Here is a 13,923-nt window from a genome sequence, read left to right on the forward strand (position 1 = left end):
TCGGTGGGGCGTGGATTACTTTAGACAATACTTATGGGGTTCTGAGTTCATCATTCACATGGACCACAAGCCCCTGGTTAGTTTGTTTACTACTAAAGGCGCTAGTAATGCCATTCCCCGTATTGCCAAGTGGCATTACAGGTTGATGGAATGTAGAGTACATTCCTGGTGTTAAGGATATTTTTGTGGACAATTTGTCCAGACTGCCTCTTTTGAATGATCAATCAGGTGAGCAAGGGGAAGAGGAATTTTGTATTGTGGCCTCTTTAATGGATTCTAGTTTTAATTGTATTTCAGAGGAAGAATGGAAGCTTGCCATTCAGCAGGATGTATTGATACAATAAGTGGTTAGCATGTTGGGTAGGGGCTGGATGCCAAAGGATGAGAATGTAAGTTCATTTAAACATGTTTTTCCTGAATTGAACATGCAGTCCGGTATTCTGAAGAGTATAGATTTATTGGTAGTACCTGTTTCTTTGCAGAACAAGGTATTGATGCTCGCCCATGAAGGTCACATAGGTATGAGAGCCATGAAGAGAAGACTTGGAGAAGTATTCTGGTGGCCTGGAATGGATGGCTCTGAACATTTTGTAAGAGACTGTATTTCATGCGCAGTCAGCGATAAGACTCAAACCACCTTTCCCAGTCCCATCGAAGTTATTCCTGTTCCTGACAAACCATGGGTCAAGTTAGCTTTAGACATCATTAGGCCCAAGTTTTTATTGGATGAACGGAGCAGGTATGGTTTGGTGGTTGTGGACTATGGTTCTAGGTGGCCTGAGGTGAAATTTGTGAGGTCCGCAACCACTGAAGAAGTAATGAATTTTCTCCAGTCGTTGTTTTTGAGGGAAGGTGCTCCAATCAAACTTGTCACTGATAATAGAGTGCAGTTCATGTCCAAGGAATTTCAAGAGTTTTTATGTCATTGGGGCGTCAAACACATCACTACTTACTTGTACCACCCCCGCAGCAATGGTTTAGTGGAGCGCTGCTACAGGGTCATACAAGATAGTATTCAATTGTCCGTGACCAATGGTTTGAACTGGAAGAAGGAACTGGCGAATTTATTTTGGGCTTTACGTACGACACCCAATTCTGTCACCAAAGTATCTCCCTTCACATTATTAAAGGGTAGATCGGCTTCCACTGAATTTATTAGACCTTGGATGCATGATTTGAGTGCTTCTAATGTGAATTCTGAGTTAGTGAAAGACAATTGTGTCAAAGCTCAGAGCAAGTATGTTGCCAATGAACTGTTAAAGGAAGAAAACAAGTAGTTTTCAGAGAAGGGGATTGGGTTAAGGTGAGACTTCCTGGTTTCATTGGCAAAGCTCATTCCAAGTTTTCTTGTCCTATGCAAATCATTTAATTGAGAAGCAGATCTGTCAAACTAAGTGAAGGAAAATGGTGGAATATGGAAAGGTTATCCAAACAAAGATTTGCTGGTGATCCCGGAATGGATTCCACTTCTCAAACCATGCCCAGTCCTAGCGTTCATGGTGAACCTAGTTCTAGTGTTCCTGCAAGGGAACGGAAACCACTTTTTTTGTTCAAGAATTATGTTAAATCTTAATGGACACTTAGCGCCTTTGCTTAGCTTTTTGCATATGCTTGATGTTTTTATTTTGTGATTTTTTTTTTTCTACATTTTTTTTTCAATTGCATGTATTGCCTAACCTTTCTTTTCTCTGTGTTTAACGGAAGAGATGTGTTAGGTCCTGTATACCTTTACATGCTTTCATGTTTATCTTTAAATGCTAGCACATGCCACCATGACTATGGTTCCATATTGGAATGGTGGCATGTGGAATGGTCAGAAGAGGGTAGTACTTTGCTGTCGCTCTGGCCGGTCGTTTACCCTGGAGATCTCTTGTACTTAATAAAAGAGATTGAACTTACCTGACGGTAGACGGTCTAGAGGAATAATGGTGTCAGAGGTAGAACAATTGGGAAGACTATTTAATTCTTACTACAGAAGCAAAGCCATCAATGACATAGTAGTGCAGAAGACACAATCTCCTCATATGAATACCTTTACAAAAAGAACTTCCATCTCAGGACTTAGTTAACTGTTCAGGGACAACGGACACAGAGCGAAACCTTACACAACATAAACTATCTTGAACTCCAAGCGGTCCCTCTAGCTCTCAAATCCTTTCTCCCATCCTTAAAAGCATTGTCCACTATTCAGATACAGACAACACCCACCACTACAATGCATTATTTAAACACACACCAGATCAAGACCTCTTTCGATACAAGCTTAAATGATCCGTTATTGGGCTTTAGCCAACAAACTGTACCTTATGGCATTACACATTCCAAGAAAAATTAATAGCCAAGCACATTTCCTCAATCGATATTATGAAGAGTCTCATGTATGGACCCTTGACAACGACGTTTTAGGCAACATTTTCGAAGAGTGGGGAGCACCTTCATTAGACATCTTTGCAACAGCAGAGTACACCAAATGCAAAGATGTTGCTACAAATCTACCAGAACAGGGTTCTTTATGGAATTCCCCTTTTGAGCAAATGGTCAAGGCCATTTCTTTATAGCTTTTCAACAGATCCCATTAATTGCCAGAGAGGATGTAGCCTTACGGCTGGAGTACTCTGCCTTGAAGCTAGGGAAGTGGGTTCGAGTCTCGGCAGGGACGCTCAACATCCTGTGATTCTGGGCAAATCACTTAATCTCCCCATACCGAACAAAAATGAATGTGTCCATCTGTAACTAAACTGGTGCTCATGTAAAGCGCTCTGATACCTGATGTATTCAGGTCCATTTTGCGCTATATTCAACTCTAAAAATTGCACCTGGGAAACAGAAGCTAAGAAATAAGAGGAGACTGCTCTTGGCCCATTTTCTGTTAGATGTGTGCTTAAGGTACAGCATCAAAATGATAGTGATGCATTGTGTTTAGTAGCTCATGTCGGCTCCCACATTTTCATACCTGGGATCTCTCTCTGGCTCTCTTTTTGCATAGTTGATTGTGCGAGACTACTTCGGCACTGGCATTGATGTCTAATGTCCAGAACATACTTTTTGGGGTCTAGGACAATACTTTTTTTATTTAAAAAAATCTTTATTGGAATATTAGTATATACAACACAAAAAGGGGAAGTAAAAGAAGAAAGACAGGTAATCATGATACATATTGATCACACTTAATAGATGTGATATCAGATATAACATATCAACAAATACAATGTTGGATATAACATATCCTGTATGAGATAGATAGCCTCTCAAGTATACCATTGATAAAAAGGTTAACATCTACGATGGTGTAGCTGCTAGTATCAACTTGTATTGGAGAATTGGCCATTGTGCAGTAATATATGCATGTTATAAATAAAATGTCCGAAGTGAGAGGTTAAACCCTGTAATAAAGACAAATCAAAAGAAATCCAAGGGTTCGCAACAACAATCAGAGGGAGCGCGTAGGATGGGTCTATGTGAACTCTCAAGGTAAGTAGTAGTGTCTGGTATGATGAATTTGGATTGATATAGCTAGTTGTATTAGAGGAAGAAGCACAGAATATCACTGGTAAAACTCAAACAATCCAAAACAAAAGGAGTAGTTAGATTGCCCAACTTTTTAAATTAAGACAATACTGCTTGATACATATTTTATCGACTGGAAAGGATGGCCCAACTCTCTGCGGCCCAACTCTCTGCAGCCCAAACTCCTTGAATGCCAGTTTACCGTGCCACAGTAATGCGTGTGTGTGTGGTTCATTAACTCATATCTTTACTGTTAGGGCGAGGGCTGTAAGCTTAGACAGTGATTTCAATATACAAACATGCACATATGCTGGCATAATTGTCAAATGTGTGTGTATTAATGTTTCTAAAATGCTGTTATATGCAGAATATAAACAAGGATGGTCATTTTATTTGGAAAGAATACAAAGTATCTAAAAAAAATTGGGAGTTGAAGAAAATGGATGAAGATTGCTGACATGTTTGTTAAACTACTGTGAAATGTGTGAGCGTTCAAAATAAAATGTACCTAAAATATTTGCATTTTGATACATTGTTGCAAGGTCATACAGTTTTGCTAAATTACTGTGCTCTTTTAAGGACTATTTTAAAGACTATTTCTTCAAGGCATCATTTATTTTACCGTGGATACATGCCAGTTTAAAAAATAAAATGGAGACTGTGTAAAACCATTATTTGCCGTGTGCAAAACAAATGATAGTAAATGGAATACATTTGGGCCCCTTTCCTGAGCGATTCCCCAAAAGACCTATTATGGTCGTGCGTGGATGCACATTCACTACTTAAGAATTCACAAGAGTTTACAGTTGCAGGCTAGGAAACCTGCAACGGGTGTAAGGTACCAGGTATAGTCCTAGCAAACCTGTGTGGCTTCCATGTTTGCAGGAGCAGATAGGCATATGTAGATTTACTCAAGTGGAAATCTACAAATCAAGTGCAGATTCACATTTCAAAGTGAATATGCAAAATAAGATCCTTTCCCTACACGCCACCTTTTATTTCGGAGAAGGAAGTCCCCTTCTCATCCTGAAAAAGGTTTAAACTTTTCTTAGTCAGGAGTACATTTATGACCATTTCCAGAGTGGAAAAGGGTTGCATAGTAGTTAGTGAATACTCTTGAAAATCTAATTATGTGCACACCCACAAACTAAATGGGCATTCCAGACCTTGAACGTTCTCGAAGACTGATTTTGCAGTCCTTGTGAATACATGTGCTCACATAAACTCTTGATAAGACTAAACCGTTTTATGAGTGCAAAATGAACTTTTGCTCACGTGAGCCATACTTAGATGTGTAGAAAGAGAGCTCATAACATTGTTTCTGCAGATACTTCTAACTGCAGTTTCCTCACATTGGAATATCCCCCAAGTCCCACACTGCGTCCTGAGATTATTTCGTAGCAGTGCTCCAGTGAGCCACTAGTTGGTGTCATATAGATCTTACACAACTTCTGATGCCAATCCGAACCTTTGTTCCTGTTGTCGATTGTTTTCGACCACTTCTAAACGGTTCGGCAGTACGCTAACGATTATCTTCTAGAGACATCTAGGTACAGATTCCTCACCGTACAATTTTACAAGCAGCAGGCTGGATCTAGAAGACTTGTGCTTGAGCAATATCCTTGCGTGCTTGTAGGCTCCCCATGAATTCGACATAGTCCGCACCGGTAGTGATGTCTGCGTCACCTATATATATGCCACCTCAGTGTGCTGATGCCATTTCTTTTCTTTCCGCACCAGCTAGCGAAGATCCTTAAAGTGAGCTACCTTCTGTCACGCTTTGACAGGCTTTTTTAGATATTTTGTCAACTATTTGTGGTGTGTAGGTTTTTTCTTGATGTCTAAGACTTCTGGATGCAAACCATTCAGCTCCTGCCATTGCGCAGTGTCGGTGGTGGATGCACACTAAATTTGTCTCTGGCGCCGGCGACCATGTTGAAGTCGTGCTCTGACTGCTGGACCATGGCTCCGAAGGCTCTGATAGAGCAGTCACTAAAGCTGCTTGCGGCCCAGGGCTTTGCACCACGCTGTTCTTTCTCGGTCCCGGTTGAGAGGAATAAGCAGGCACCGATCCGGGGGTACCAAGTCCTCATCCTCCTGCTCAGTCATCTGGTCACTCAGCTAAGAGGCATAAGAAACACAAGAGGTCGAAGCATGTTTCAAATTCTCCCCATCTGTTGCTCCCCATCTGTTGCCCGACGTGACGGTGGAGTCTCCGCTCTCTACGCCTCCTTCTGTGCAACCTTGTGTTGGCTCCATGCTTCCCTGCGTTTCCAGGAGCCACCCCTGCCCAGCTTAAAGAATTCTATGATTCCATGTGCCTCATTTTTGGGTGACCTGACACTCATTTTCAGGAATGGGGACGGGGTAGGTTTCAGGGCATTGGAAGGGGTTGGGGTAGTTTACGGGATAGCGCGTGGGAATAGGGATGCAGTGTAAGAAAAGGGGCAGGGTTTTAGGCCTTGGGGCAGGGGCAATCTGTAGAGTTAGCATGGGGGCGGGGGGGTTCAGGTTAGTGTTGGTATAGAGGCAGGTTTTTAGGAACAGCATGGGGTGAGGGGGTGATCGTGGTAGTGGCGACCTTAGCCACACATACCCCTTAACCATTCATGTCTATACCATGAAATTGCGTGGTAATGGAATGCGTGGTGAAGACGCATTCGTGGTTTGGGCTGGGTAGTAGAGGCATGTGTGGCATAACCATGTGCGCTTCTATCATACAACAATATTAATTCAACCTCTAAAGCTTCTGATTTAGTAGTCTGGGTTGTACATAGGAGAGCTACTTACAGGTACCTGGGGAGCTACCAGTAGCTCGCAAGCTACTCTTTGGAGAAGCCTGCTCCACATCAACTGTCTAGAGCTTCTAGCTGTGTATTTTGCACTAAAAACCTTTCAGTATTACCTCATAGGGAAAATCATCTTAGTCCGCACAGACAATATGACAGCTATGTACAGAAACAGGGGTGAGGGGTAGAGACACACACACACTCTGCAACTATCACGCCTCTCTTGAACCATTTGGCGTTGGGCAGTCAATTACAGAATTCATCTTCTGGCAGAGCACCAGCCAGGAGTGAACAATCAAATTGCAGACCACCTCAGCAGTATGCAGCAACAAATACACAAGTTGGAACTTCACCTCCAAGTTCTCATTCCATACTTTCAACCATGTGTGTTCCCACAAATAGTTCTGTTCGCCACAGTGGACAACTCAAAATGTCAATACTTCGCCTCCAAGTTCCCACACCCTCTATCCAAAGGCAATGCCCTATGGATGAATTGGTCAGGGATATTTGCCTAAGCTTTTCTGCCTTTCCCCCTCCTTCCATTTCTGGTTTGGAAGCTCCAGCAAACATCGCTCGCACTGATTGTGGTGGTTCCCACATGGGCCCGTCACCCATGATTCACCACACTTTTGGAACCATCAGTGGTTCCACATCAAAAGCTGCATCTCAATGCCATCCTCCTCACACAGAACCATGGAGACATCAGACACCCAAATCCCATAGAGCTCAATCTAGCGATTTGGCTCTTGAAGTCCTAGAGTTAGGATACCTAAATTTGCCGCCAGATGGTATGACTATTCTTTAAGAAACAAGAAAGCCTACCACCATGTTATGTGGCAAAATGGAAAAGATTTGTTGTATATTGTAACAACAACAATATTAATCCGATTGATGCCTCTATTCAAAATATTATTTGTTATCTTTTGCATCTACAGTGATCTGGTCTAGTTTACCCATCCATTCGATTGCACTTTGCAGCAGTATATTTGCAAAACCGACAACATTTATCTTTGTTCAAAGTTCCAGTAGTAAAAGCCTTTATGGAGTGCCTGAAAAGAGTAATACCACCCAAAATTACACCTACACCAGTTTGGAATCTGAATATTGTGCTTACAAGACTCATGGGTCCACCTTTTGAGCCATTACACAATTGCCCATTACAGTTTCTTTCCTGGAAGGTTGCCTTCCTCATTGCTATCACTTCATAAGGAGAGTTGGTGAGATACAAGCATTAACCTTAGAAGAACATTTCTTTCAGTTTCATAAAGATAGAGTAGTTCTTTGTACCAACCCAAAATTCCTTCCAAAAGTGGTTTCTGCTTTTTATGTTAACCAATCAGTTGAGTTACCTGTGTTCTTTCCACTACCTGACTCAGTAGCCGAAAGAGCTCTTCAAACACTTGATGTCAAAAGAGTGTTAACTGGTTCAAGATGCCATGATTGCATGAAAGCCATTGCCGGCTGGATGTCTTCGAACTGCTTGAAACTCAATGCAGGTAAGACGGAGGTCATCATATTTGGCAATAACCCTAGCCTCTGGACACCAGATTGGTGGCCTGAAGAAATGGGAATGCCCCCAGCACCTTCTATGCAAGCCAAGAACCTGGGGGTGATTATGGATAACAAACTTGCCCTTAGTGATCAGGTCAGTGGGGTTGTCTTGATGAGCTTCTTTCTCCTTCGAATTTTGAGGAAATTAAAACTCTTTTTACCAGAGGATAGCTTTAGGACAGCAGTCACAGCGCTCATTTTGTCACGGCTGAATTATTGTAATAATCTGCACTTGAATATTCATAAGAAACATCTGAACCGACTCCAGCTGGTGCAAAATGCGGCAGCCAGGCTGCTAACGGGCACACCAAGGGACTTCGACACTTCAATGGCTCCCAGTAAAACAACGTGCACAATTCAAAGTGCTTTGCACGGTCTTTAAGTCCTTGATGGGCCGTTGCCCTGATTATCTGAGAAAACGCTTTCAATGGCATATCCCCGGAAGAGCGTTGCATTCCTCAGAAGCAAAGCAAGAGATCGTTCCCAGAGTGAAAAAAGCTAACTGGTGCGGCAGTAGTTTAATCGTTTGTGCTGCAAAAGCTTGGAACAACCTACCAGGGCAGTTTTCTGAATAGCCATCTTCTCGTCTGGAAACGAGTTAGGCAGTGCTCAGTGCCAGGACACCCTTGGGTAAAAGTGCACTTTAAAAGCTTGATTAACATAACATTACACTATATTGAAAGAACAACATTTTTGTCCTAAGATAAAGAAACTATTTGCTGCATTTGCCACACCTCACAAAGGCAATCCTATCTCTAAATCTGGTATTTCAAGATGGAATGTTAAATGCATTAAAGCTTGCTATGCTAAAGCTAAAATAACTTTACCGATACCTCCTAGAGTGCATTCAACTCGAAAAAAAGGAGCATATATGGGCTTTCTGGGTAACATTCCTATAGCTGATATCTGTAAGGCAGCAACAAGGTACACACCAAACATATTTGCCAAATACTATTGTGTAGATGTGTTAGCACGTCAACAAGCCAATGTAGGGCAAGCAGTGCTAAAGACACTTTTTCAGACCACTGCAAAACCTACCGTTTAGCCACTGCTTTAGGAGAATACTGCTATATAGTCTATGCAAAGCATGTTTATCTACAGCACGCATGTGTCAAATGGATTGTTACTTACCCAGTAAGCATCTGTTCTTGGCATGTAGAGCTGTAGATTCACATGCGCCCTCCCACCTCCCCGGGCACCTGTAGCTGTTGCAGTTCTTCTTATTTAATTACATACGCATGGACATCTCTGTACTACACTCACTTACTCCACTCTCACCCTCTTGTGGGAAAACAATATAACAATGGAGTTGATGTCCATGCACACTATCACCGAAAGGAGTCACCTTACTTTGTGACTGGGAAAGACTTCTTCGAAGAAAAACAACTTGCAAATATCTAGACCCAACAATAGATGGCAGGAGTACGCAAAGCATGTGAATCTACAGCACTACATGCCAAGAACAGATACTTACTGGGTAAGTAACATAATCCTTTCTATGCAGTCAAAATCCATCTGTAATTCAATGAAGAAAGGACGTGGAGTGGCAGGGTTTGTTCCCGTCTCCAAATATGAACCTGATGACAAGTAAGAAGGTAAATGTCAGTCATCGAGCGATTCTTGAGTTAAAGTGCCATAAAAAATCTAGTCTTTATGGGAAAGCAATATGCTAAATTAATGCAGAAGTTGAGAAGCAACGCCAACCTGGTTGATCCATCCCTGAATGTTTAACAATATCTTATTTCGTTACGGAACCAGAGGTAAAGAACATTGTTTGCCCTAGCTAGCAGAGGGATGCCTGCTATTGAATGTGATTAAGAATGGAAGAAACCCGGGGGCGTGGCTAGCAGCCTGAGATGGCGGCAGCTTAGAGGGCGATCTCCGCGGTTGAAGCGGCCTCCGGACAGATCCGATCAAATATCCGATTCTAAATATCACCCTGCGGGAAGGGACTGGAGCCCGGGGCCGGGCGGCGCGCCCGACAGCAACCAGATTGTAAATCCAACTGCGGGAAGTGAAGTTAGCCGCATAGCCCACTCAGGCCGCCGAACGTAACTGGAGCCGGAGACCTGCCTGAAGTAAAGGGGCCGACCGGAAGTGCTGCGGGCTGGGCGAGAAGGACCCGGAAGCGCTCGCTCGCAACGGAGCACCGGGAAAGAGAGGGGCTCGCAGCTCAACACGACCGCCGGAGCCTCTGACACCAGTGCCCGAGAGACTAACCGCCATTGACTGCTGCCCGGTGAGTGCAGGAAACGATCCAGGCCTCTGCGCAGCGGCGGCCAGACCCGTTCGTCTGGGCTCGGGGCCGCCATCTTGCCCCCGATCACCGGAGGAACTGAGGCATAGAACTGCAGGGGTGCGGCGGAGAGTAACGCGGCACCCTGTTTGGCACACAGGGGTCGGTGACTGCCATCGATCGGGCCGCAGGGGGCCTGGCACGAGGGACGCCAACATCTCGAGGAGTGACGCAGGGGCGGCCATTAGCGCACCGGAGCGCGAGTCCACCGCAGAAATAGCCACGCAACCATTTTCCTGTGCAGTGGATCCGGTCGTTTTGGGCGCCCACACCCCATCCTCGGCACACACGGGTCTAAATTTGACTGCTGGGACGCGGTACAGTCGGACCCCCGACATTACAGAGGGGGGTCCTACTCCGCTACTGGGCATCGCTGTATTCCCATTGACTCTGCAGGTCAGTGGGCGCATCCCTGTGTGAGGCTGAAGTAAACCCGGCTGGGACCTGGAGTCATCGGGGACAGCACCGGCCATCTAGGGACTAACAGAGGACCAGTGAAAGCGACCACCAAGGCGTTAATCCCGTACGCCACCCCAGCCACGGGCTACATCCACTCCTTAAGCGACGCGGGTCTATGGGCCCGGCGGAACACGCGGCGACACAGCCTCGCCTGCTAGATTCGCCGGCGGGCTAAGAGACGAGGACGAAGACATTAGCTCCCTCAGACACCAGATAGGCCCAGCTGCGTCCAGGAGCTACTGACGCAGCGGCGGGCCTCCACCGGGACTCTTTCTGGAGGGACTCAACTTCCTGAGAACTTTGTCCACAGCGACCACCTTATTGCAACGTCAGCTGCCATGGCAGGTAAAGGGCCGAAGGGAGGCAGCACGCAGTCGCGACTTGAGAGGTACGCATATGACAAAACGACCTCTTCCCCGCCAGACACTAAAGCGCAGGCGAGCAAGACAACTGATCCGGCGGGAGGTAAGAAGGCGACCCTGGAGGACATAATGCGAGCCCTGACGCAAGTACAGGCGACGGTGGGATCGATCTCGACAGAAATAACACTAATCAGAGCCGACTTCCACAAGATGTCGGAAAAAGTTTCCTCGATGGAGGTCGTGACCAAATCTTTAGTGGAGGATGTCTCGGAGCTCCAGATTAGTGTGGAACGGATCTCGAAAGAAAATAGAGACTTGCGTGAAAAGCTGGACGAGCAAGAAGGGCGCTCAAGACGGAACAACATCCGCATTATAGGGGTTCCGGAGTCGGAAGACACGAGGGCGATGGACCTTTATGTGGAAAAACTGATCGAACAAGAACTCAAACCCAAGGGTCTTTCCGCCTTTTTCTCAGTAGAAAGAGCGCATCGGGTCCCGGGGGGACGTCCGAAGCAAGGCGTAGCCCCACGGCCGATCATTGCACGACTCTTCAATTTTAGAGACACGGATGCGATCTTGCAAGCGGCAAGAAATTCACCCCCAGTTAAAATTCAAAATTCTACCTTGGCGTTCTTTCCAGACTATACGGCAGAGGTCGCACGCAGGAGGAGGACATTCTTTGAAGTCAAGAAGGAACTTAGGGCGAGAGAAATTCCCTATGCCATGCTATTCCCAGCCAAGTTGAGAGTCGTGGCGGACAACAAAACTTGGTTCTTCGACACTCCGGAGGCTGCACACGACTGGCTAGAAGGATGGAGACAGACGGGCCTGCCTCGCCGGTCCACTAGACCCAACAAGCATCGCACTAATGGATTCCGTTCAGGCTCCCAAGCATCCGGTGGGGACGCAGGTTCACACTCCCCCCTGAGCGAGGCTCACGAAACTGAGAATGACGACGAACAATGACTTCCTGGGCTTACTAGAATAGACTGAATGCAACGTTGGCCGGGCGGGCCGTCAAGGGTCCTGGGCGGAGGTCCTCCGTGGACATGGAAGGAGGCCGCCGACTCCGGAGAGTCCTTCACCCCAACGAGCAAGTACTGTGTTTGGGGTTTGGGTCAGGCACTCTGCTAAGTTGGGGGGGTGGGCAGTTCTGTGTCCGTCTAGCAGGGGGGCAGGGAGGGGGGGAGTTGGGAGTGGGGGGGGTTTGATTTTTTCGAATTGTTCCACAGGTGTAGATTGGAATCGGGAGGCACACACACAAAGTATGGCGAGCTCCTGTCAAGGTACTAGATCGCATTCACTATGGTACATAGATACTTTCAACCACAGAAGCTATGGCACACAACACACGGGATGACGTAGGGAGGGGGGGACTTGGGACGGGGCCAGTGGCACCTCTGCACCTTTTGTCCTGGAATGTGAGAGGTCTGGGGGATAAGGTCAAACGAGGTTTAGTATTACACAGTATAAAGAGATTCAACCCTGCCCTGGCCCTGCTGCAGGAAACGCACCTCACAGGCACAGCCACACATGCTCTAGACAGGAAAGGTTACCGTATGATCGCTCATTCGGAATTCACTAGAGGGTCCCGTGGGACAGGAATACTAATGCATCGATCCTCCAGATTCATACTCCAATCCACGAAGGTAGACACGCAGGGGCGCTTCGCAGCGGCAATTGGACAGTGGGAAGGGAGACAGCTGAATGTAGTCTCGGTGTACATTCCACCGGCGCTGCACACGGTAGCTCTCCCAGAATTAGGGAAATTTCTGTTAGAGCTCCCTGAAGGAGATCTCATAATAGGGGGAGATTTTAATGCAGTGGCGCACAATGCATTAGATAGGTTCCCGACACGGACACAGGCTCCAGGGTCCTCCCGCCTGAATGACTTCCTAGAAGCGCAAGGCCTGATAGACCTTTGGAGACGCCTACACCAGACTAACCAACAGTACACTTACCACTCAGCGGTCCATGACAGTCTGTCACGGATCGACTATTTCCTGACACCGGGCCACGGGCGGTTCACTGTCGATGACGTACAGATCAAGCCGAGGGGTGTCTCGGACCATTCCCCATTGACGCTGATTCTTTCCAACCCGGAACGGTCCCAAAAACGCGTATACCCGATATTCCCGGGTTACCTTAGGATCCCACAGGTGACCAAAGCGCTTAAAACAGCGACGAGGTGTTACCTCGCAGAGAACACAGGCTCGGTCTCGTCCCCATCGATCCTGTGGGAAGCCTACAAGACGGTTCTCCGAGGACAAGCCATTTCCACTATAACAAGATATAGGCGCACCCAGAAACAGGAACTGCTAGATTTAGAGGACAGACTCGCTAAGGCGAATGAGGATCATATGGCTGACCCGACCGGGGACACGCTGCACACACTTCAGCTGTGTCAGCAGTGTCATACTGATCTTCTGCGCCGTAGAGTGGTTGAAAATATAGCGGACACAGCGAATAGGGTATATGATGTAGGGGACAAGGCGAGCAAGCTCCTAGCCTGGCTAGAGAAGAAACGAGAGGGGCAGAGGACGATTTTGCAATTGAAAGACTCTACGGGAGCGATGCACACCCGCCCAGCCATGATAGTCAAGCTCCTGGCTGCTCACTTCCAGGAGGTATATACCTCTGAAATAGAGGTTACACAGGTAATGGCGGAGACAGCGCTCGTGGGAGTGCCCACCCGCACCCTGTCGCAGGACAATGTAGAAGACCTAGAATCAGACCTGACGGCTGAGGAATTGCAATCAGCTATCGCAGCGCTGCATTCAGGAAAAGCTTTGGGCCCCAATGGAATTCCGATTGAGTGGTACAAAACCATGTCGGAGACGCTTGCTACAGCACTACTCAACATGTACATCGACAGTTTAGAACAGGGACGTCTTCCGCCTGATCAGTGCATGGCTACCATTGTGGCAATCCCGAAACCTGGCAAGCCCCCTGAGGTGTG

The 13,923-nt window shown here is 46.4% G+C and overlaps 1 protein-coding gene across 1 annotated transcript in view; it reads left to right on the forward strand.

Annotated features, from left to right (window-relative positions):
- The window catches only part of NAA25 (N-alpha-acetyltransferase 25, NatB auxiliary subunit), a 988,861-nt gene that overhangs the window by 366,816 nt on the left and 608,122 nt on the right, over positions 1–13,923 (forward strand). The window lies entirely within an intron of this gene.

This window comes from Lissotriton helveticus, chromosome 11, assembly GCF_964261635.1.
Source record: "Lissotriton helveticus chromosome 11, aLisHel1.1, whole genome shotgun sequence".
Taxonomy (NCBI): Eukaryota; Metazoa; Chordata; class Amphibia; order Caudata; family Salamandridae; genus Lissotriton; species Lissotriton helveticus.